The sequence below is a fragment of the Megascapheus bottae genome, chromosome 9, assembly GCF_031878675.1.
Source record: "Megascapheus bottae isolate mThoBot1 chromosome 9, mThoBot2.hap1, whole genome shotgun sequence".
Classification (NCBI taxonomy): Eukaryota; Metazoa; Chordata; class Mammalia; order Rodentia; family Geomyidae; genus Megascapheus; species Megascapheus bottae.
The window spans coordinates 42,269,825-42,294,713 of NC_143517.1; the positions used below are offsets into that span (position 1 = coordinate 42,269,825).

At 42.7% G+C, this 24,889-nt stretch overlaps 1 non-coding gene across 1 annotated transcript; it reads left to right on the forward strand.

Moving 5' to 3' along the window:
* The first annotated feature begins 292 nt into the window (after window positions 1–292).
* On the forward strand, window positions 293–397 carry LOC150059096 (U6 spliceosomal RNA). Its single transcript, XR_016536736.1, has one exon. It is a non-coding gene; the product is annotated as a U6 spliceosomal RNA (small nuclear RNA).
* The last annotated feature ends 24,492 nt before the right edge of the window (window positions 398–24,889 follow it).

The window sequence follows — 24,889 nt, forward strand, 5'->3', positions numbered from 1 at the left end:
CAGAACAAAGGCCACTCATCTTGTGGATTTCTTAAGCAACCTCAGTGGACTGGAAATCACCTCAGGTGCTGAAAGGGATGTTGATTCTTTCTTAGAAGGCAAATGGGTTTGAACACCAGCCCTAGCATCAATCCATTAAGAGTTCACATGTTCTAGAAACAAGGAAAGAATAATTACAGCTGTCCCCCTTTCACTCTTCCATTCTTTGGAAGAAAGTTCTTAAGGAGTGTGTATAAAGAAATCCTTGTTGGATAACAGCCTGAGAATTGTGTGCAGATTACCAATTAGTTTGGTGCTTGCTCCGGCAGCACATATACTAAAAATTGGAATGATGCAGAGATTAGTGTGACCCCTGTGCAAGGATGACACGCAAATTCGTGAAGCATTCCATTTTTTTGCCCTTTGGTTAATCTCATATCGTTACAGTATCTGACTTTGTTACCTGGTATATTATATCTATGTTTATTTGTTTATTTGAAATAGGAGAGGAAAAATAAGGGAAGAGGGAGAGGGGAGGGCAATGGGGACAAAAACATGAGGAGTATCAATGTGTGAGAAATAATGCACCTTCTATCTGGCGAACATAACTATAACCCCTCTATACATTAAAAATAAAAAAGAAACATTAAATAATTAAAAAAAAAACCAATTAGTCTGAGTCCAGTGCCTGGGAGAAATGTTTCACTCAGTGGCTCTGGTTGCACTTGAGGAACTAACTGGGAGGACTAGCATGTCCTTTTGGGCATGGAATATTCTGGAATCTAAGTCAGCATGGGTCTGTGAAGTCTCTTTTGGGTAAAATTGAGAAAAGGAGGAGACATGATCCCATTCTATGGAGACATTTGTCGTTTATCCCTAATTTCTTCCATACTTTGCTCTTGAGTCTAGAGGGAATTTAGCTCTTCAAACATTTTGCTGTGCAGTCCATGAATTTTCAAAACAGCTCATCTTATTGTTAGTTTGGTGGATTAGAGATTGGTGCTTCAGAGACTGTCATTTTTTTCCCCATGTGGTGTGTTGTGGGGGGGGGGGACCTGGGAGTGTGGTCTAGTGGTAGAGTGCTTGCTTAGCATGCACAAAGCCCCAGGTTCCATTCCTTGATACTACATATACAGAAAAAAAAAAAAGTGGCACTGTGGCTCAAGTGGTAGAGTGCTAGCCTTGAGAATGCCCAAGGATAGTGCCCAGGCCCTGAGTTGAAGTCCCAGGACTGGAGAGAGAGAGAGAGAGAGAGAGAGAGAGAGAGAGAGAGAGAGAGAGAGAGAGAGAGGGAGAGAGGGAGAGAGGGAGAGAGGGAGAGAGGGAGAGAGGGAGAGAGGGAGAGAGGGAGAGAGGGAGAGAGGGAGAGAGGGAGAGAGGGAGAGAGGGAGAGAGGGAGAGAGAGAGAGGGAGGGAGGGAGGGAGGGAGGGAGGGAGAGAGGGAGGGAGTGGTGCGGGGGGGGGGGGCACACTTGAGCACATGCCAGTATTGGGACTTGAACTCAGGGCCTAATTCAGGAAGAGTAATGCTCTTCTTGGCATTGATGCTGAAGATTGGTGCTCTACAACTTGAGCCATACCTCTACTTCTTATAGTATCTTAAGTACTTTTTTTTTTTTTTTTTTTTGCCAGTCCTGGGCTTGAGCTCAGGGCCTGAGCACTGTCCTTGGACTTTCTCAAGGCTAGAGCTCTACCACTTGAGCCTCAGCACCACTTCCAGCTTTTTTCTATGTATGTGGTACCGAGGAATTGAACCCAGGTCTTCATGCATGCTAGGCAAGCACTTTAACCACTAGGCCAAACTCCCAGCCCATTTTTTGTCAATCTTGGGACTTGAACTCTGGGCCTGGGCATTGTCCCTGAGCTCTTCAGCTCAAGGCTACCACCTTACCCCTGGAGCCATAGCGCCACTTCCAGTTTTCTGGTGGCTAACTGGAGATAAGAGTCTCATGGACTTCAGTGCCTGGGCTGGCTTTTAACCGCAATCTTCCAATCTCAGCCTCCTGAGTAGTTAAGATTACAGGCGTGAGCCACGGTGCTCGGCTTTCTTAAGTACTTTTGCCTCCTAATCACCTACAGTTTACTGAGTGTCCAGTTTTTATTGGCATCTGCTTAATCTTATGAAATAGAAATAATATATATGAACCTTACCAACATTAAATGATGCTAATGGGTTCCTGTGGGAAGAAATTTCACGTCCATTTCCTTTCCCTCATGGGAAATTGTAGCCCCAATTTACATAGGAGAAAAGTCTTCTAAAAGTAACCTGACATTCTAGTAGTATGACAGGGACAGAAATTTTGAGGACTCAAACTCAAACTTCACTGACAACTCGGGAGGCCAGTAAAGCCTGGGAAGTAATGTATATAGAGAGGAGATAGCCTTTTAAGGACAAGAAGCTCAGCAGTCAACCACATCCAACTAGTTATCAGTGCCAGCATCCTCTCCCCAGTTCCCTTTCCTACCCCAGCCACCACTCTTCCAAGATTCTGCTTTCCTCCCTTCACTCTCCTTTGTTCCCTTCTCTTCTCTTTCTCTCCTCTTTTGTTCCTTTTTCTTTTTTGAGACCAGGTCTTGTACTTATCCCAGGTTGGTAAAAGGCAGGATTACATGTATATGTGCATGTCCTACCACACCAAGTTGCCAATTGAAGGAAAATAATAGAGCCTGGTGCAGTGGCTCATGCCTGCAATCCTAGCTACTCAGGAGGCTGAGATCTGAGGCTCAACGTTCAAAGCCAGGCAGGGCACTAAAGACCATGAGATTTCTGTCTCTAATTGACCACTGGAAAACTGGAAGTGGCACTGTGGCTCAAGGGGTAGGGCAGTAGGCTTGAGCTGAAGAGCTCAGGAACAGTGCCCAGGCCCAGAGTTCAAGCTCCACGACCGACAAAAAAAAAAAAAAAAAAAAAAAAAAAGGGAAATAATAGTGGTAAGAGTTTGAACTCGAGATCTGTCACTCTCCACAATTGCTTGTTCAGCTGGCATTCTACCACTTGAGCTGTGCCTCCAGCCCAGCTTTTTGCTGGTTTGAAGATGGAATCTTGTAGACTTTCACACATACATACAACCCGCCTGTTTAATGTGTGTTTAGTGCTGTGGCATTTAACAGTGATCTAATTTTAGACCATTGTCATCAGCCTAAAAAAGAAGCCTTATGCCCTGTGTGGTGGCTTCTCTGCACCACCACCCCTGCTTCTTCAGCCCCGGGCAGCCAAGAAGCTGCTTTCTGCCTGTGGTGGATTTCAAACAAAAGGTTTCTGTGGCCTCAGATCTGGGTACTGGTTTGAAAATGTGGGATGTATAGCTGGTTCTTACTTCATTTCTCTGGGTCTCCTTTTCCTCTTCTGCCAGATGGGTTGGTTCTCAGTTTCGGTTCTACAAAGGTATTTAATATATGTATATATTATATAAATATATATATACTCACTGAAACTGAGATTTTAATTCACTTGATTTGGGATAGGACTTAGACAAAATTAAATTTCTTTCTTTCTTTTTTTTTTGGGGGGGGGTAAGTTGTGGGGCTTGAGCTCTGGGCCTGAGTGCTGTCTCTGGGCTCTTCAGCTCAAGGCTACTGTCCTACCCCTTGAACCACAGAGCCACTTCTGGTCTTCTAGTGATTAATTGGAGATTGAAGTCTCATGGTCTTTAGTGCCCTGGCTGGCTTTGAACTGCAGTCCTCATATTTCAGCCTCCTGTGGAGCTAGGATTACAGGTGTAAGCCACTGCTCCCGGCCCAAAATTAAATTAAAAAAAAATCAGCAACATGAAAATTCTCCATTATCCAAATGTTCCCTACTGCCTTGCTCTTCTCATAGTAGAACCTGCTCCCCTCCAGAGCATCTAAATTAACATTTTGTGATTTAGGAGGATCCTCCCACCCCCATCCATGTCTCCAGTGTATAACACACTAAAGTTTGGAAAACACCATTCTCAAGCTCTAACAACCCACAGTTTTTACAATTTCTTGAGCCACCAGGTGATTTCAGTAATCAGTTCCCACACACCCAAGTTTACCCCAAGCTGGAAAATTGGCTCTCTGAACAGGTATAAGAATATACCACTGGCAAAGCCTTATGGGAAGTTTGTTCACTGATAGTTAATTACACAGTAATTTGGAAGAACATCAAGTCACTTAGAGTTATTTTATCTAGAGTTGTCCATAGGTGGGTGGAAAGTGGGACTTAAGTGTCAACCTGAAGGAAGTTTTGAGGCACTGTGTAGTTTACAAAACTCAAGTCAGGTGGAGGAGCAGAGGCTACTGGCTTTGACTGACACTAGAATATCACCTGAGGAGGTTTTATTTTGTTGTTGGTGGTGTGGGACTTGAACTCAGCCTGGGGGCTGTCCCTGAGCTCTACAGCTCAAGGCTACCACCCTCCCTATGAGCCACAGCACCATTTCCAGTTTTCTGGTGGTTAACTGGAGATAAGTCTCATAGACTTTAGCACCCAAGCAGGCTTTGAACTGCGATTCTCAGATCTCAGCCTCCTGAGTAGCTAGGATTAGGAGACATGAACCACTGTAGGGCATGTGTCCAGCTAGGGAGGCTTTAAAATACCTTTTTGTCAGTATTTCATTTTATTTTTGCAGTGCTGGAGTTCTAGGTAAGGAGCTTTTTCTTTTCTTTTTGGTGATACTGGGGTTTGAACTCAGATATTTCTACTTGCTAGGCAGGTGTTCTACCTTTTGAGCTACAACCACAGTCCTTTCATGCTTTATTTTTTAGATAAGCCCTTTCATTTTTGCCCAGCTTGATATTAGGTCACAATCCTACTACATATTGCCCCTCATAAATAGTCATGTATCACCACACTTTGGTCATGCTGAGATAGAGACTTGATAATCTTCTTCTTTTTTTTTTTTTTGGCAAGATTGACTCCAAACCTCGATTTTCCCAATTTCTACCTTCTGAATAGTTGGAATTATAGGCATGTGCCACCCTCTGCTGCCTAACCCTAGCTCTTACCTACTCCCTTTGGGGAACTTTTAAGATTACTGACATCCAGGCCTCCCTCACCCCAAACCAAAGAAATGAAGAATCGCTGCATTTTTAAAAGCTCCCCAGTTGATTCTAATTGTCAGATTTGAGAATTAGTGATACATTATATTACTATTAATGTTTTTGATATACTAAAAAAAAAGTAGTGCAGGGCTTCACATGGCCTGCCAGTCAAGAGCTCTAAAAGTACAGGTGCTAGGAGAGAGAGTCCCTGGCTTTGGTTCTGTTTCCCAGAACAGGAAGAAAAGGGAAACAGGAAAGAATAAGAGCAAGAGTGGGCGTGGAGCTCTGTTGTCATTATCCCAGGCCCACATATGTCACAGGATCTCTGAGCTGGGGGTACATCAGCAACAAAGCCATCCCAGAAACATGTGCAGCAGTAAATGGTAGTGACGGAGATGTGACTGTCCTGTGGGCTATGATAGGCCAAAGGAACTCAAACTGTAAGGGAGCCTCAGACCAGTCAGCAAAGGCAAACCCAGACAGGGGCCATGAGCCAGGTGGACAGTGGCCATTGGCGCCTCAGGAGGCCTGAGACAGCATGGCATCTCTAGGGTGGTGCTGCCTTCAGCTCTGCACTTCCCACTATGGAAACCTGGCTTAGTGCATGAGCAGTGGGGCTCTGCAGCTGCAGAAACAATGCCCCTGTGGCTCAAGAGAGTAAGCACTTACATAATCGAAGGCTAATGGGGCCAGTGTGGCACTTAGGAAGAGGCAGAAGGAATCAGACACGAAGAAGCAGAGAAACTAGGACTGGGGATTTATACTTGCAGCCAACCTAGATCAGAAAGGGCATATGCATGTATTGACATTTGGTGAAGCAACAAAAGATGATTGATAGTTTATACTGACGTGTGTTTCTTATAAAACTGTCATTTCCTTTTGTTGGTTTCTTACCGGGTCTGGAGGTGGAATACACACAGCGGTACTGAAATGACTCAGTTATGGCTCCAAGATACCAAATATGCCAGTTTAGATCTTGCTCAAGGCTATTTTGAAAGTTCATTGTGTTACCCCACTTCTGGTCATTTCTCTACACTGCCATTCATTCTACAACATGTGGGTTCTGGTCACTAGGAATTGCATAAAAGATAAAATTGCACAAATTCAATGTCATTTGCAATCTCTCCCAAAAATGTTTGGCAAAACACATTGCTCACGATTTGTATTTCCCACCCCAGGCTGCTTCTCTCTGTGACTGTGTCACATTGTACTGTTTCTCTTTTTCCATCTCATTCCTAGTCCTCTGCCTCTGCAGACACACTCAGCCTTTGACCTGGGCCTTTGTACCTTCAGTAGTTCTTAGCTCAAGGCTCTGCATTTAATCAGCACCAAAAACATACAAAATGCCTAAGAAGTATTTATAGGTTACCATGGCACTTCAATATAGGAAATTTCAATATGGAATGTTAAAATGTTTATTAATGTATTAATTTATTTTTTGCCAGTCCTGGGGCTTGAACTCAGGGTCTGGGTACTGTCCTTGAACACTTTTTGCTCAAGGCTAGTGCTCTGCCAATTGAGCCACCGTGCCACTTCTGGCTTTTTCTGAGTATGTGGTACCAAGGAATTGAACCCAAGGTTTTATGCATGCTAGGCAGAGCACTCTCCAACTAGGCTATGCTCACAGCCCTTCATTCCTTTATTTATTGCAGTACTGGAGTGCTTTTTAAAGACACCTCCTAGTCCTTTTTGCTCTCATTATTTTTCTAATGCACTCTTGCTGTTTTGCTCAGGCCAGCTTTGATCTCCTATTTATTTTTCCCACATCGCTGGGATAACAGCTGAGAAGGAATCTCATAAATTTTTTTAACCAGGCTTGACTCAAACCTCAGTTCTCCCAATCCCAGTCTCCCAAGTAATCAGGATTGCAGGCATGAGCCACCATGCCCAGCTTAAATGTTTAAAACCAGCATATCTATTGCCTTAAACACTACTTCTTTATGATGAAACTATCTAAAATTCTTTTTTAGCTTTTCAAAAAAATATAGTTACATTATTATTTTTTATGGTCACCCTTCTGTGCAATAACATAGCAGAATTTCCCACTTCCCACTCCTATTTAACTGTAACTTAGCACCTATGAATCTCTTCTGTCCTTTTCTCCCTAGTCTTCTCACTTCTCAACCTCTGGTAATCACCATTCTACTTTCTCTCTTTTTTTCTTTCTTTCATTCCTTATTCCTTTCTTCCCCCCCCCCCCTCCTCCTCCTCCTCCTTCTTCTTCTTCCCTTTCCCCTCCTCCTTCTCCTCCTCCACCCTCCCCCCCTCCTCCTTCTTTTTTTCTGAGACAGGATCTCATTCCATAACCCAGGCTGGCCTCTTAATGATCCTCCTGCCCCAGCCTCCTGAAGGCTGGGATTGTGGGCATGCACTTCCCTCCTCTGCTAGTCTCAACTTCTATGAGATCAACTTTTTCAGATTCTACATATGAAAGAGATCATAGGTAAACCAACTTTTGGGCCTGGCTTATTATAGACAACACCACAGTCTGCGAGGTAAAGGTAGACAATTCCTATTTACAGTGCAGGCTATGGTTTTGTAGATGACATCTTTTTATAGTTGAATATGCCACTGTGCATATATATCACATTAAAAACTCTATTCTAGGGGCGGGGAGTTTGGCCTAGTGGTAGAGTGCTTGTCTAGCATTCACGAAGACCCAGGTTTGATTCCTCAGTACCACATACATAGAAAAAAGCCGGAAGTGGTGCTGAGGCTCAAGTGGTAGAGCTCTAACCTTGAGAAAGTCCAAGGACAGTGCTCATGCCCTGAGCTCAAGCCCAGGACTGACAAAAACAAAACAAAACTCTATTCTTCCAATGAGGACACTTGGATTGTTTCCACTTTTTGGCTATCCAAGAATTGGGCTGCAAAAGACACAGAAGGACAGATGTCTCTGTAGGATATTGATTTTTTTCTATTAAATAAGCTATCAGTGACCAGATGTAGTGGCTCAGGCCTATAATCTCAGAGATTAGGAGGATCTTGGTTCATGCTTGCTGGACAAAGAGGTATTGAGACTGCCATCTCAGTAAGTCATGGATGGTAGCACTCATCTAGATCTCAGCTACAGGGGCAGAATATGTTTGGGTTGATCCCTGAGAGAATACATGAGACCCTATGTAAAGAAGAACTAAAATCCAAAGGACTGTGAATGTGGCTCAAGTGGTAAAACATCTCCCAGCAAGTGCAAAGCCCTTAGCACACACTTCAGTTTGTACCCCCAATATATAATAATAAATAATCTGGCTAATTTTGGCAAGCCAACTCGATGAAGTGCTAGGATTGATGAACAGTCAATTCAGAAACAGCAGCCTCTGTTTAAGTTACTAGAGCAAGGACTGAAGTCACTTGGCTCCGACTGACAGTCATTATGTAGTTATTGAAATTGTGCCCTTGAGTTTAAAAGTATGATTGTTGAACACACTTTCCTAAAAGTGCAGAAAGGAAAAAGAAATGATCAATTGTAGACCAGCAGTAAATGGCCAGAAGCTGGGCCTGAGCAGTCAGAGGATAGGGTTTGGCCAAAGGTCCCCAGGAATCTCATGCGAAGCTGCAAATGAGACACACAGATCTTCTGCTTACTCAGCTGATGTTGGGTAAGCCAACAAGAGTATGTAATTGTAGGAGTATAGTTACCAGAAGTAACTATAGAAGAAAATCATGGCCATTTGGAAGAGGTCAAATGAATATCAGCCTCAGAGGAAACACTTTCTGGTGCTGAACAGGAAGTATCATAGAGTTCAAGAACTTCTGAGCAATACAGGAAATTCTTCCAGGTAATTAAAGTACCTAGAACTGTTTCCACCTTGGAATTTTTTTTTACTTCCTTCAAAGAACATGTGCTTGTGAAACTCCTTTTAATACCATAGTTCATTCTTTTTTTTTTTCTTTGTGGGTCGTGGGGCTTGAACTCTGGGCCTGGGTGTTGTCCTTGAGCTCTTTAGCTCAAGGCTACTGCCTTACCCCTGGGTCTAGATGATGTCTGTAGCTCTTAAGCTCAAGACTACTGCCCTACCCCTGAGCCACAGCACCACTTCTAGTTTTCTAGTGGTTAATTGGAGGCAAGAGTCTCATGTTCTTTAGTGCCTGAGCTGGCTTTGAACCTTGATCCTCAGATCTCAGCCTCCTGAGTAGCTAGGATTATAGGTGTGAGTCACTGTGCCTGGCATTTTATTTTTATTTATGTATGCCGAGATTGTATCCCACAGCCTTGCATATGCTGTGCAAGTGCTATATACCCTGTTTATTTTGTTATGTGCATGCACAAAGCTCAAGTCCAAGAACCCCTCCAGATACCTAGCATGAGAACCACACCTAAAAATCCTGGCCTTGTCTTCAGAACACAGTTAAATGTAATACATGTTAGAATGCCCTAGGGAGAGAAAAGACAAATACAGGGCCTAGTACCAATTTTGGATGTCTGGATTAGATTCGTCTAGTGTCTCTTAAATCACAGGAAAATTCTGTCCTCTATCTCAACCATACTCATGTCCTTGCTTTTAGGTCTTTCGTGCTGTCCTGGTATGACACAGTCAAATGAGGCTGTGCCTGGATTAGCAAGTGATATAATATAACATTGGCTACATGCAAGACTCTTGCCAAGCACTACCTAAGCTTGCCAGATGTTTTGGTGGGGCTTACAACCTGTCTATGCATTGGTGCTTTGTTGATGAATGTGGGAAAATGTCCATATTGTTGGAGCCTGGGCATGAAGGACTATGAGATTCTTATCTCCAATTAAGCACCAGAAAACTGGAAGTGGTGCTGTGGCTCAAACTGGTAGAGCAGTAGCCTTGAGTAAAGAGCTCAGGGACAGTGCCCAGGCCCAGAGTTCGAGCCCTACAACAACAAAACAAAACAACAACAACAAAAAAAGCCAGAGATGTAAGGATTGCAGTTCATGTCAGCCCAAGCAGAAAAGTCTACGAGATTCTTATCTACAGTTAATTCCCCCCCAAATCTCCGCCCCCCCAAAAGCTAGAAGAAGCGGTGCTATGGTACAAGTTGAGCAGAAAAACTGAGGGACAGTGCTCAGGCTCTGGACTGGCACAAAAAAAGTGTTTCTAGTCAGCAATGAGTATAAAATGCTGTCTGTTTTTGTCTGTATGTATGAACAGGAGTGCATGTATGTACATGTGTTCACAGACACACACACACACATACACACTGTTAGTTTTTCCATCATTGTAACAAAATACCTCTCAGGCAATCAACATATAAAGAGAAAAGGTTTATTTTGGACACAATTTTTGGAGCCTTTTATCCATGTTATTACTTTGGGGCTATACCAAAGCAGCCAGTCATGATAATAGCATATGGCAGAAAAATGCACTGATTTCATTCCCTAGGAAGCAAAAGAATAGGGAGGGAATAAGGTTCCATAATCCTCTTCGATGCACACCTTCAATGACCTAAGTCATCCTGCTATGCCCCACCTATGGAAAGTAACACTGCTGCCTAAAAGCATATAAAAGTTTTTTTTTCAGATATAGCAGGAAATAAAGAAAATGTTATAACTTTTGTTATTTTTCTTTCTTTGCCCCCCCCCACCCTTACTCTCTCTCTTTAAAGAATTAAGCTGGTCTTTAACTTGCTGTATATGGCTGGCCTCAAACTTGGGATCCTCCTGCCTCCCCCTGCTGAGTTCTGGGATTACAGGCATGTACCACCACATTCAGCAGCTTTCTCACTTCTAAGAAAGTTGTTCTATGTTTCTTAGAAGTTCTATTAGCCCTTATTTTTCTAGAGATTTTTAGTGGGATGGTCTGAGGACCTAGAATACCTAGGTTTAAATTCTCTTCTTCCCTCCCTCTCTCCCTCCCTTCCTTTTATTTTCTAAGTAAATAAAATGTCGTCTTGAGGTGTAGGTTTTGCTACAGAATCTCGGATGTCCTTGAACTCAAGATCCTCCTGTCTTATCCTATAGTTTGTACATTACGCCCAGGATTAAAACAGTAGAACCCCCACCATTGCTGGAGACTGAATCCAGGGCTTCACGTATACTAGACAAGAACCCTACCACTGAACTACAACCCCTACCTTAATACCTGGATCTAGTTCACACTGACCTTGAACTGTGATCCTTCTGTCTCAACTCTCAAGTAGCTGGAATTATAGACAGACATATGCCATTACATAATTTCTTTCTTTCTTTTTCTCTCTTTCTTCCTTTCCTTCCTTCCTTCTGTCTGTCTGTCTGTCTGTCTTCCTCCTTCTCTTCCTCCTTCTTTTAGCACTAATACTGGGGTTGAACTCAGGGCTTCATGCTCTCACTTGGCTTTTTTTTTTTTTGCTCGTCTTGGGGCTTGAACTCAGGGCCTAGGCACAGTCCCTGAGCATCTTTTGCTCAAGGCTAGCACTCTACCATTTGATCCACAATGCCACCTCCGGCTTTTTTCTGTGTGTGTGGTACTGAGGAATCGAACCCATGCATGCTAGGAAAGTACTCTACCACTAAACCACATTAAAAAATAAGGTGATGTACGGAGGGACTACAGCTAGATGAGTCAGGTAAGGAGCGTACTTCTTTCTAGACAATTCATTTTAGATTTGTTAAAAGATATGCAATCTCACTATGTTTCCCTGGCTGGCCCTGGACCCCTGAGCCCACATGATCTTCCTGCCTTAGCCTCTCTGGTAGTTGGAAGTAAAGGTAGGTACAGTTGCACCTGTCAATAACACCCAGTTTTATCTAAAAGAACTTGATAATGTCAAATGTTAACATGAATATCACGAGTAACCTTTTTTTTTGCTGAAAAGTAATGGCTCCTTATATAGTCCCACGAATTTATGAAAAACAGGAGAAAAGACTGGCATCATCTCTGCCTCTTTTGTATATGTCTCTGCTCTAAACCATTCTCTGCAGTCACTTTGCAATCACCCTGGAATCTGGGAAGGACAAGACTCGGAATCAATACTGGTAACATTTTTATGGGGACCAAAAATATCTTTAAGGGAAAATAAGGGGAAGGCCATCCATCAGAAATCAGTGACTTGGTTTCTCCTCTCAAATGATCAGGATTGTCTAAGAATTACGAATACCTGACTCCTTCTGCCCCCGGTTCTTTGTCTATAAAATCTCAAATTCATGTCTGGACCCTGAGGATAACTAAAGGTGGGCTTAGGTCTTTTCATGACATGCCTATGGCATGTAATAACTCTCCTTTCTCTGCCTCTCAATATGTCTCCTTATTTGGGGAGTAAGAGTGAGTGAGTGGACCTGACAAGTGACACTCCTGTTGGAGTTTGGCCTGGGGTTTCAATATCCTTAACCCTGCTAGTACTGAGGCTCAAACATAGGGCTTCAGCACTGTCCCTTAGCCTTTTCCAATTAAGGCTGGTGCTTTACTACTTGGGCCACAGATCCCCTCTTTGGTGGGTAATTGTTGATTAAGAGCATCATGTACTGTCCTGCTGGGCTGACTTCAAACCTCGATCTGATCATCAGATTGTATTGATTGGCACTGATTACAGGAATGAAGACGTGAACATTGGAGCCAGCTTTGAATATCCCTAGGTAATAAGGCAGTGAACCTTCCCTCTCCACTCAGAATTTCATCCCAGGTTTTTATTTTGTTTTGCCAGTACTGGAGCTTAAAAGTTTGAAGCCAAGGGGCCAGGAGTTTGACCTACTGGTAAGAATGCTTGCCACATACATGGAAAAAAAGCCAGAAGTGTTGCTGTGGCTCAAAGGGTAGAGCTTGAGAAAGCCCAACGACAGTGCTCAGGCCCTGAGCTCAGTCCCCACGGCCGGCAAAAAAAAAAAAAAAAAAGTTTGTAGCCAAGGTCTACAAAATTGTTAAGGAAGTGCTTTAAGCATTTTAAGTTGTAACCCCAGCCTCCGGCTCTTTTCTCCAGCTTCTTCATTTGAACTAACACATCTGTCATTTTAATTAGTCATGCATATCTCATTTTAATCCAGGAAGAAATTCAGAACTTCTTAATACCTCCATAATTTCCTTTGTGCTTAACTTTTTGTTGTTGTATACTGGTTTTCTCCTTTTCTCCTTTCTTTCTTTCTTGTATCTTTTTTTTTTGCCAGTCCTGGGCTTTGAACTCAGGGCCTAAGCACTGTCCTTGAGCTTTTTCCTCAAGTCTAGTGCTCTACCACACAAGCACAGCACCACTTGCGGCTTTTCTATATATGTGGTAACCGAGGAATTGAACCCAGGTCTTTGTGCATGCTAGACAAGCACTCTACCACTAGGCCAAACTCCTGGCCTCTTTCTTGTATCTTGTAAGTTAAATTCTTGGTGGTTACCCTAGAGACTACCATATAAGCTTTAATCACATAGCAACCTATGTTATTACCTGAATTTCAACAGTATATACAAATGCTGTTCCTCTACAGCTCCATGCCTTTTAATGATCTTGTTGTCCTCACAAAATTATATCTTTCTGCATTATGTAGTCGTTAACATAGATCTATAATTACTGTTTTGGTGTTGGCAGGTTAGATCATGGAGGAGTTATAAGTAAAACCACAATAATACTAGCTATGTTTTTACCTATATAGACACATTTACAAAAATGCTTTTCTTCTTTTTTATTTTTTGTGTATGTATGTGCCAGTCCTAGAACTTGAACTCAGGGCCTGGGCACTGTCCCTGAGCTTTTTATTTTTATGGGGTTTTTGTTGTTGTTGTTGTTGTTGTTTAAGACCAGTACTCTACCACTTGAGTCACAGCTTCACTTGAGGCTTTTGTGTGTGTGTGTGTGTGTGTGTGTGTGTGTGTGTGTGTGTGTGTGTGTGATTACTTGGAGATTATACTCTCACAGATTTTCCTGCCAGAGCTGGCTTCCAACCACAATCCTCAGGTCTCAGCCTCCTGAGTGGCTAGGACTATAGGTGTGAGCCACCAGGGCAAGGCTGCTTGCTTTTTCCTTCCTTCCTTCCTTCCTTCCTTCCTTCCTTCCTTCCTTCCTTCCTTCCTTTCTTTCCTTCCTTCCTTCCCTTCCCCTTCCTTCCTTCCTTCCTTTCTTTCTTTCTTTCTTTCTTTCTTTCTTTCTTTCTTTCTTTCTTTCTTTCTTTCTTTCTCTTTCTATTTTATATCTCTACATGTCTTCCGGTTACTGTCTAGTATCCTCTTCATTTCCACGCTAAAACATTTCTTGTGGGGTGGGTTTATAAATTGAATACATCAGAACAACATATGTAAACCAATCTTGGGGCATCTGAGAAGGCCCTAAGCAGTTTTCTCTCAGTCTAGCTCAGAGACAAAGAACCCTATTTTGCACTGGATTTAGGTAAGAACTATTGATGTATCTCCCTTGTCCAGGTTTTGAGGAATCAAGGAATCTAAATTTGTGTCCTGTTAATGCCCAAAATCACATGTAGCTGTGGATGTAGCCATTCATCTTACTGGAGCTTTCCCCTTTATCTGTATAGAAAGGTGGTACAGATCAAAGGTTGACCGGGTTTTTCTCTAAAGGCCAGACTGTGAGCATTTTAGGCTTTGTAGTTATAAGGGCTCTATGGAAACTACTCAACCCTGTCACTGGAGTGAGGAAGCAGCCATAGAACACAGATAAACAAATTGCCATGGCTGCCTTCCAATACAACATGATTTGGCCTGTGGGCCCCAGATTGCTGTTCTCTGTAATCTGGCAGAATTGTTCTAGTTTAAAATGTAAAAGGCCTGGTGACCTGCACTGTTGCTGTTAGTGTACTTTCCACTTTCATTCCTTCTGATTCCTGAGCACTCCTTCATCAACTATGCAAGGATAAGATACTACCGTTTTGGAACCTGTGGACCAAACTTTTTTTTTTTTTTTTGGTCAGTCGTGGGACTTGAACTCTGGGCCTGGGCATTATCCCCAAGCTCTTCAGTTCAAGGCTACTACCCTACTCCACAGAGCCACTTCTGGTTTTCTGGTGGTTAACTAGAGATAAGAGTTTCATGGACTTCTATGCCTGAGCTGGCTTTGAACCTCGATCCTCATATCTCAGCCTCCTGAGTAGCTAGGATTACAAGCATGAGTCACCAGTGCCAGCACTTTTTTAATCTTATTCATCCTTCTCAACAAAATAATACAAAACTACTTGCTATGGTGAGAATGTTCCCCAATTCAGTTTATCCCCAGAGCCAGTGGAAAGTGATTAGGTTATAAGTGTAGAGCACTCGCGAATGAGCCTTTTTGAAACAGCCTTCATGGAAGTAGCTCACCCAGCACACACTAAACCTACCACTAACTTGATCATGGACTTCCCAGCCTGTCGAACTGTGTGATAGAGATTTCTTCTACTTATACGCTATTGAGTTAACTGAATGAGTTAATACAGTGCTATTATAATTCCCATACATAAAAATGTCAAAAAGGTCCCCTCAGATGTCACCCCAGAGCTGGTAAGAGCAGAAAGCAGGGAAGTATGACTCCAAAACCTTTGTTGTGTTTTCTCCTTCTCACATATTTTATAATAAAGAACTGTTTTGTGCCTGGCTCTAGCTCAGGTCTGTTATCCTAATTAGCTTACTCAGGAAGCTGAGAGCTTAGGATTGTACTGTGAAGCCACCCTGTGCATGAAAGTCTGTGAAACTACAATTAACCTGAAAAGACTGAAGAGAATTGTGTTTCAAGTGGTAGAGTGCTAGCCTTGAGGTGGGGGGGAGAACCCCCAGGGCTGGGAATGTGCCCTAGAGATAGAGTGCTTGCCTAGCGTGCATGAAGCCCTGGGTTTGACCACAAAAACAGAAAAAAACAGAAGTGGTGCTGTGGCTCAAGTGATAAAAAGAGTGCTGCCTTCAGCAAATGAAGCTCAGGGACAGTGCCCAGTCCCTGAACTTAAGCCCCAGGACTGGCAACAACAACAACACCTCCGAACTCTCATGCCCTGAAATCAAACCCCAAGACCAGCATCCCCACAAAAAAAAAAATTGCGGTCAAATTAAGTCAGGAAATCTGTGAACGTTTCAGAGAAAAGTATAACCTTAAAAGTATTGACCACCATGTAATAGAGATGGCTTGTGTGGCCTCTATCTCTATCTCTATGGCAATCCATCCTGTGCCTATTGTGTCAGTTCCAGCAGTTGATGGCTTAGAGGCCACAATCTGGAATGTTAAAAATCTTTCCAAAGATGACTTCATTCTGTGAGAGTTAGAGGTGTTTTAAGTTATGGCCCAGCCTTAGCAGACCTACCTTTTGTGGAAGATCAGCTTCTTAGACGATTCATCCTCAACTTTCTCTGTGTTTCGATTGTAGGCTGAAGGTGTTTTGCATGTATTCAACAAGGCTTCTAGATTTCCTGGCTGACTTTCATACTCAAGGGCTCCAGACAGCTTAGATGGCATGTAGACATCCAGTCCTGTGGTCCTCATAGTTATCTTTTCCTTCGAAGCCTAAAATGTCTAACACCTGGTGTACCTTGCTAGTGCACCCACTGCCATTAGAACACATTCCTAATTCAAGCCAGTGAAAGATTTAACAGTTGAATGTCCAGTGGTGTCCAGGCTACTAGCCAGCTGTGATGGGGTCCTTGTAATCCACTTCCCAGATTTAACCTTATTGTTTGCTTTCATGGAACATATGCAACATCAGCTACTTCAGGTTAAGGCCTCTGAAAGTATGAAGTAGAAGATGATTACTTAGCCAGGCACTGGAAGCTCACACTACCTACTCAGAAGGCTGAGATTTGAAAATTGAGGTTCGAAGCCAGCCTGGACAGAAAAGTCCCTGTGGGACTCATCTCCAATTAACCACTCAAAAACTGGAAGTGGTGCTGTGGCTTAGTGGTAGAGCACTAGTCTTGAGCACAGAAGCTCAGGGGCAGTACCCATGCCCTGAGTTTAAGTCTCATGACAAAGAAAAAAAAAAGGCCATGCTTTTACATTCCTCTTCTCTTAGTCATGGGCTCAGCTGAGAAGGACATGAGCTCTGGGGAAGCCACTGAGCTACTTGAAGACACTGACAACTGCAGACTGTTGACCACATTCTCTAGAGGGCTCTTTCCCGGGGGAGGACTTTATGACAGATCTTCATTGGTGCCTCTGGTATCTTTGAGGTCACCTTCCTCACATCCAACTCTGCCTCAATTAGACAAACAGGAGTTCACTGCAAACTGGGACATAGTGGTTCATGCCCACAATCCTAGCTGTGCAGGAGGCTGAGCTCTGAGGATGGTGGTTCAAAGTCAACCCAGGCAAGAAAGTCTGTGAGATTTTTTTTATTAATTTTTATTTTTGCCAGTCCTAGGGTTTGAACTCAGGGCCTGGGCACTATCCTTGGATACTTTTTACTCAAGGCTAGCACTCTGCCACTTGAGCCACAGTGCCACTTCCAGCTTTTTCTATGTATGTGGTACCGAGGAATCTAACCCAGGGCTCAGTGCATGCTAGGCAAGCACTCTACCTCTAGGCCATACTCTAGGCCATCTGTGAGATTCTTATCTCCAATCAACCACCAAAAACCCAGAAGTGGAACTGTGGCTCAAGTGGAAGAATGACAGCTGGAGTGAAAAAGCTAAGAGATAGTACCCAGGCTCTAAGTGCAAGCCCCACAACTGGCGCGAACACACACACACACACACACACACACACACACACACACACACACACACGCACACACACACGCACACAGCTCACTGCAGTTGCATACCAAATTGAAGAATACCAGAAAAGTATAAGACCAGTCTAAACAGCATAAATCTCATCTTGAGATTTTTTTTTTTGCAGGTCATAGAGCTTGAATTCAGGTCTAGGCACTATCCTGAGCTTCTTTTGCACAAGGCTAATACTCCACCACTTGAGTCACAGAGCTACTTCGGCTCTCTCTCTCTCTCTTTTAATAACTTATTAGAGATAAGAGTCTCACCAGGGGTTAGTGGTAGAGTGCTTGACTAGCATGCATGAAGCCCTGGGTTTGATTTCTCAGTACCACATGCACAGAAAAAGCCAGAAGTGGCACTGTGGCTCAAGTGGTAGTGTGCTAGCCTTAGCAAAAGAAGCTCAGAGACAGTGTGCCTAAGTTCAAGCCCCAGGACTGGGAAAAAAAAAAGTCTCACAGACTTTCCTGCCCTGGCTGGCTTTGAACCACGATCCTCAGATCTCAGCCTCCTGAGTAGCTAGGGTTACAGAAGTGAGCCACAGGAGCCCAGCATCTTAAGATTTTTAACAAAGGATCATTTGTTCATATTTTTAAAAAAACATCCTTTGCTATTAATTTATTATAATATGCTCATAAGGAGCAGTCATTGCTATTTCCCGTTTTTAAGTTCTAGATGAAAATCTTAAATGATTTTTCCATTCCAGTCTCATTGGAAATGCAGAGTCATGTAGCAAACCCTGTTAGTAATCCACAGTTAAACTGTACAAAGTTAATGCTATCTCACGTGACTGTCATGGGTTCCCTGTGAATCACACACAAAAGAAAACTTCCTTAGAAGGAAAGCCGAGGCATGGAAAAGAAGAAAGTCTCACTGGTAAGAGACCCAGCCGGAAGGGATCTTGGAGGCAAGCCATTACCCATATTCCTACAAGGCAGAAATAATAACCTGGTTTCACTCCCTGCCCCTCCCCAGCAAGTGTGTGCTAAACCCCTATGATTCCTTTAATGTTTTCACAGGTCCTCAGGGGATACTGAGAGCCACAGGGACTAAATGACCCCCTTAATGTCATATTATTCATTTGGGGCAAAACTGGGATGAAAGCCTAGACTTTCTGATTCTCTTCAGGCTAACATACTCTTAGCACGCAATGATATGTTTGTCAGACTTAAGGATGGAAAGCAAAGCATAACAGCCCCCCCCTTTTTTTTTTGCCGGTCTTTGGGCTTGAGCTCAGGGCCTGAGCACTGTCCTTGGACTTTCTCAAGGCTAGAGCTCTACCACTTGAGCCTCAGCACCACTTCCAGCTTTTTTCTATGTATGTGGTACCAAGGAATCGAACCCAGGTCCTCGTGCATGCTAGGCAAGCACTCTACCACTAGGCCAAACTTCTGGCCCTGCTAACAAACATTTTTAATCACTTCCTGTCAGATGAAGTAGTGAGTAACTGAGACATAAGGCTAAAAACCCCCAACAGACATGGCCTATTTGCACAGAAAAAGCCCATAAAGCCAGCAGCAAGGCCTAGAATTCCTACCTGCAATTAAGCCAGTGGATCTTTAGAGCAAGATTCTTAACCTGGGGCCCAAGACTATGAAGATCTGTGAGTTCGCATTATAACCAAAGCATCTATCTGTGAATCTATGTATCTATCTACCTACCTGTCTATCTAATCTTCCAGAGGATAAAGTTTTGCTGTGTAGCTCAGGCTGGTCTCTTAATTCTAGACTTCCCTGCTTTCTGCCTCCTGAGTGCTGGGATTGCAGTTGTATACCACCGTGCCCTAGCATCACATTGAAATTTTAGTTATTTTGAAATATTTATGATTACTATATTTTGAAACTAAGACAATTCTAGATATTTTTATTCATTTAATTTTTTTTTTGCCAGCCCTGGGTTTGAACTCAGGGCCTGGGCACTGTCCTTGAGCTTTCTCAAGGCAAGTGTTCTACCATGTGAACCACAGCACCACTTCTGGCTTTTTCTGAGGAATTGAACTCAGGCCTTTGTGTATGTTAGGCAAGTACTCTACCACTAAGCCAAAGTCCTGGCCCTAGATTTTTTTTTTTTTTAAAGACAAAATTTTATTACACAGCCTGGGCTGACTTTGAACTCACCATTTAGTCCAGTCTGGCCTCCAACTTTTGCTCCTCTTCCATTAGCTCCTCAGTGTTGGTATTACAGGTGTGTACCACCAATCCTGCTTTGCTTCTTTCATTTTGGCAGTCTTTGGGGTTTGAACTCAGGACCACGTGTTTAGGCATGTACATTCTCACTTGAACCACACCTATAACAGTTCTTTATCTTACTTTTTTCTTTCTTTTTTCTTTTTTTTTTTTGCCAGTCCTGGAAACTGACCCAGAGTTTTGTTCAAGGCTAGCACTCTATCATTTGAATCACAGATTTTTCTATGTATGTGGTACTGAGGAATTAAACCCAGACTTCATGCATGCTAGCAAACATTCTACCACTAAGCCACATTCCCAGCCATTTTATTTATTTCATTTTTATTTTTTATTGTCCAGGTAAAATATATAGGGGTTACAGTTACATTCGCCAGATAGTACATATATTACTTATCATACATTGATACCCCTTCTCATGTTTTTGTCCCTATTTTCCTCCCCCAACCCCTCCCAATCATTTTGTTTCCCCCTTCCCTTTCCTATTTCAAATAAACAAGTAAATGTATATATAATATATCAGGTAACAAAGTCAGATACAGTAACAATATGAGATTAACCAAAGGACCAAAAAAAAAAGAGAAATAACATAGTAAGAACAACAATCACACAGGATAAAGCTTTGTTTCCATATCCTAGAGATCCTTTCATTTAGCCTCATCCTATATGACCTTATGTATCTAGGTTTTGAGCTATTGTAATCCTCTGCTCAGAGAGTCCTAGATATGTACTAATTATTACAAATGAGGGAAGCATTGAGTTTATGTTCCTTGTCTAGCTTACTTCACTTAATATGATTTTCTCCCAAGTCTTTCTATTTCCTTACAAATGGGGCGATGTCATTCTTTCTGATGGAAGCATATAGAATTCCATTGTGTATAAGTACCACATCTTCTTGATCTAATCATCTACTGAGGGCCAGCCATCTTTCTTTCTTTCTCTTTTTCTTTCCTTCTTTCCTTCCTTCTTTCCTTCCTTCTTTCCTTCCTTCCTTCCTTCCTTCCTTCCTTCCTTCCTTCCTTCCTTCCTTCCTTCCTTCTTTCTTTCTTTCTTTCTTTCTTTCCTTCTTTCTTTCTTTCTTTGCCAGTCCTGGCTTGAACTCAGAGTCTAAGCATTGTCCTTGGGCTTTCTCAAGGATAGAGCTCTACCACTTAAGCCACAGCACTACTTTCAGCTTCTTCTGTGTGTGGTAACCGAGGAATCAAACCTGGGTCTTCGTGCATGCTAGGCAAGCACTCTATCACTAGGCCAAACTCCCAGCCCCCCCCCCCAGCCATGTTATTTCTTAATGTATTAATGAAGAATATATATTGCCACTTGTTCATTTGTTTGTTTTTGGTGGGTTACAGGGCTTGAACTCTGTCCTTGAGTTCTTCAGCTCAAGGCTACCACCTTGAGCCACAGCCCCACTTCTCATTTTCTAGTGATTAACTGGAGATAAGAGTCTCACTTTCTTTTGTGCCAGGGCTGGCTTTGAACCTTGATCCTTCAATATCAGCCTCCTAGCCTCCTGAGTAGCGAGGAATATAGGCATGAGCCACAGCACCGGCCACTATTTAATAATGTGTCTCAATATTACTGATTCCCTTTTTCCACTTTTTTTTGGTCAGTCATGGGACTTGAACTCTGGGCTTGGGCGCTGTCCCTGTGTTCTTCAGCTCAAGGCCACTACTCTACCACATAAGCCACAGCACCACTTCATACTGGCTCCCTTTTTTAAAAAAATGAATTAAATCTATTTTAAAGAAATCAGAAGAAAAACTAAGATACTGACAGTCACAGAAAAAAAGCTTATTTTCTTTAATTATTAGAAGAACTTTATCTCTGTATAGGGGTCTTGTAGGGTTTGAGAGAAAGGTGACTTTTGATGAAGGAAAGAGGCATAAGTAAGAAGTAGAAGTACAGGACAGTTGGTCAAGGCTAGGATATCTCCAAGTGGTCTGGAAGGACATGTTTTTTTGTTTTGTTGTTTTGTGGGTCATGGGACTTGAACTCTGAGCCTGGGTGCTGTTCTTGAGCTCTTCAGCTCAAGGCTACTACCCTACCCTAGAGCCACAGCCCCACTTCTTCTTTTCTAGAGATTAATTGGAGATAAGAGACTCACTGTCATTAGTGCTCAGGCTGGCTTTGAACTGGGATCCTCAGATCTCAGACTCCTGAGTAGCTAGGAGAACCTGCTACCACAACACAACAACGTGATTAGAGATTCAGGACTGAGTCAACCCACACTTGGGTGTATGTTAAAAAAATACATAATCCTATGTTGGCTTGAGCTTAGGAATTTGTAATTTTGGGGGGAGAGGGTAGTTGTTGGACTTGAACATGGGGCCTAGGAGCTGTCCCTGAGCTTTTTCCTTCAAGGCTAGTACTCTATCACTTTGAGTCACAGCCATAGTTCCACTTCTAGTTTTTAGGTGATTTATTGTAGAGTCTTTCCTGCCCCAGCTGGCTTTGAACCATAATCCTTAAATCTCAGTCTCCTTCATAGCTACAATTTACAAATGTGCGCCACCAGTGCTAAGAAGGAATCTGGTAGTTTTGTGGGGGTTTTTTTGTTTTGTTTTGTTTTTTTGTTTTTTATGTTTTTTTGGTTGGTTGTAGGGCTTGAAGTCTGGGCCTGGGCCTGGGCACTGTTCCCGAGCTCTTCAGCTCAAGGCTAGTGTTCTACCACTTAGAGCCACAGCACCACTTCCAGTTTTCTGGTCTTAACTGGAGATAAGTGTCTCATGGGCTTTTGTGCTTTGAACCACAATCTGCAGATCTCAGCCACTTGAGTAGCTAGGATTATAGGCATGAGCTATTGGCATTAGAAGAAAATCTGTATTTTTAACCAGCAGTCTTCAGTGACTTGGGAATAGAGCCTAAATATGAGTCCTGCCTATGTAGTAATGCTGGGGGATAGAAGGAAATGCAGTTTTGCCGGAAGTAACCTAGCTGTCCTTGACATGTTAATATATACCTAGCTTCCCAAAATGCTTGCTGCAATGCTTGCTGGGCCAGATGCACCTTCAACATCCCCAAATTGTAACTCTTTCTTTCACCTGCATGTGGTGCTATATTTTCCAAAGCCCCAACTTTGGGGCTTTTCTTGGATTAGATAAATCTGAGATAGGCCAGATTTCTAACTATAGCTCCTGTCCTGATTAAAATATTCACTTATTAGGATTTTTTGTTTGTTTGTGGTTTTTTTGTTTTTTTTTGTTTTTGTCAGTTGTCGGCCCAAGCACGGTCCCTGAGCTCTCCAGCTCAAGGCTACCCTACCCTTGGAGCTACAGCGCCACTCCCTGTTTTCTAGTGGTTAATTGGAGATAAAAGTCTCAGGACTTCTGTGCCATGGCTGGCTTTGAACCTCGATCCTCAGATCTCAGCCTCCTGAGTAGCTAGGATTATAAGGCATCTGACCTTATTAGATAATTCTTATTATGTTCATCGTAACATTCTAACCTTGGTATAATATAAATGCTTGTTTGATATGTCAAAAATCAAATACTCTAAGGAGTGAATTTGTGGCATTTAAATTGCTAACCACCCCCACTTCCCCACACACACTCGGAATGTGAGGAAGGATTGTCACAAATTTATCTGGAAAGACACATATTTAATGTTCCTATGTAAGAACCCTTTCTTCATTTGCCTTTGGCTTTGAAAAAACAGCAAGAACCAATTCAGCACTGTGGGGAGCTGTAGTTTCTTTAACAGAACACGAGGCTTGGTGTCCACCAGGAAAGAGATCTCATTCAAGTGTCCCCATCCTCACCCAATTTTGTCCCATGGATTACCTTAGAGAGAACCACAATTGTCTGCATACTAGTTGAGTTCTGTTTTGGTGCCCAGAACAAGGAAGTAGAGGGATCTGTAAGGCACACACATCATGGAAATGTAAAGAACAAGCGTATCACCAGACAATAGATGTCATATGGAACAAAGACATTTTTATTTGACTAAGGCTCAGAAAATCATGCTAACAGATACTGGGATGAACTGGCTGGGACTTTCCCTTTGCAAATCCTTCCTTGTCTTTCAACTGGCCAAGTATTCAACATAATTAGTCATTGTTCAAAATGTTTTTTAACTTTTTTCCCCTCCCAGTCCTGGGGCTAGAACTCAGAGCCTGTCCTTGAACACTGTCCTCCGACACTTTTTTGCTCGAGACTAGTGCTCTGCCACCTGAGCCACAGTACCAGTTCCAGCTTTTTCTGCGTATGTGGTACTGAGGAATCAAACCCAGGGCTTCATGAATGCTAGGCGAGCACTATACCACTAGGCTACACACAGAGCCCCGAAACAATTTATACTGAACATCTTCCATATACCCCAGGAACTGGACTCAGCCCTTTATGAACATTCATCTGCCTTTACCACATGAACCACACCTCCAACCCCTACATAACTTTTAGATACTTGTGTCCAGCTTTTGCAAACAGACTTTTCCCCTGGATACTTAGTGTTTTCCAAAGCAAAGAAATGAGGCTCATGATTATTGTTATTGGGCCTGCCTAGCAGAGTGCCTCTGTGCCTGTAACTTAACCGCTATCGTTTTATTTACTGTCTCCCCTCCCATCTGTATTGTAATTTGAAGTCAGAGCTTCAAGCTGTCAAGGCAAGTGCTTTATTACTAGAACCACATTTTCTCAGTTCTTTTTGCTTTAATTTTTCAGATAGGCTGGACAGGATCAAGATCCCCCAACCTATGCCTCCTGTGTAATTTAGATTACAGGCCTGTGCCACCATACTTAGCTCTTAGGTAGTATCCTTTCACATATCAATTTTTTCTTTTTGCATTCCAGTTCTATTCATAAAAATGATAATGATCATTATAATTAGTACTCTGAGGGGAGTTATTTGATGTCAAGTGCTTACTTAAATGCATTAGTACATTATTTTACTTAATCCTTCCATAAAGCTTATTGGGGGATTTACAGATTAGAAAATGGAGCTGCACATAAATCAGCAAACTGGCAAAGCCAGGCCCACCTGAGACTTTGCAGAGTTCATTCCCCCTTCCAGTACCTTTAACTCAATGTCTACATTCCTTCTATCTCTAACGGAGCCCACGCTCCCTTCTAATAACCTCAAGACTCTCGTATCTTGTTTTAAAGACTCACTTATTCCAAGGATACTCTCCCTCCCGCCCCCCCAGGTACTGGGGCTTGAACTCAGGGTGTGGGCACTACCCTT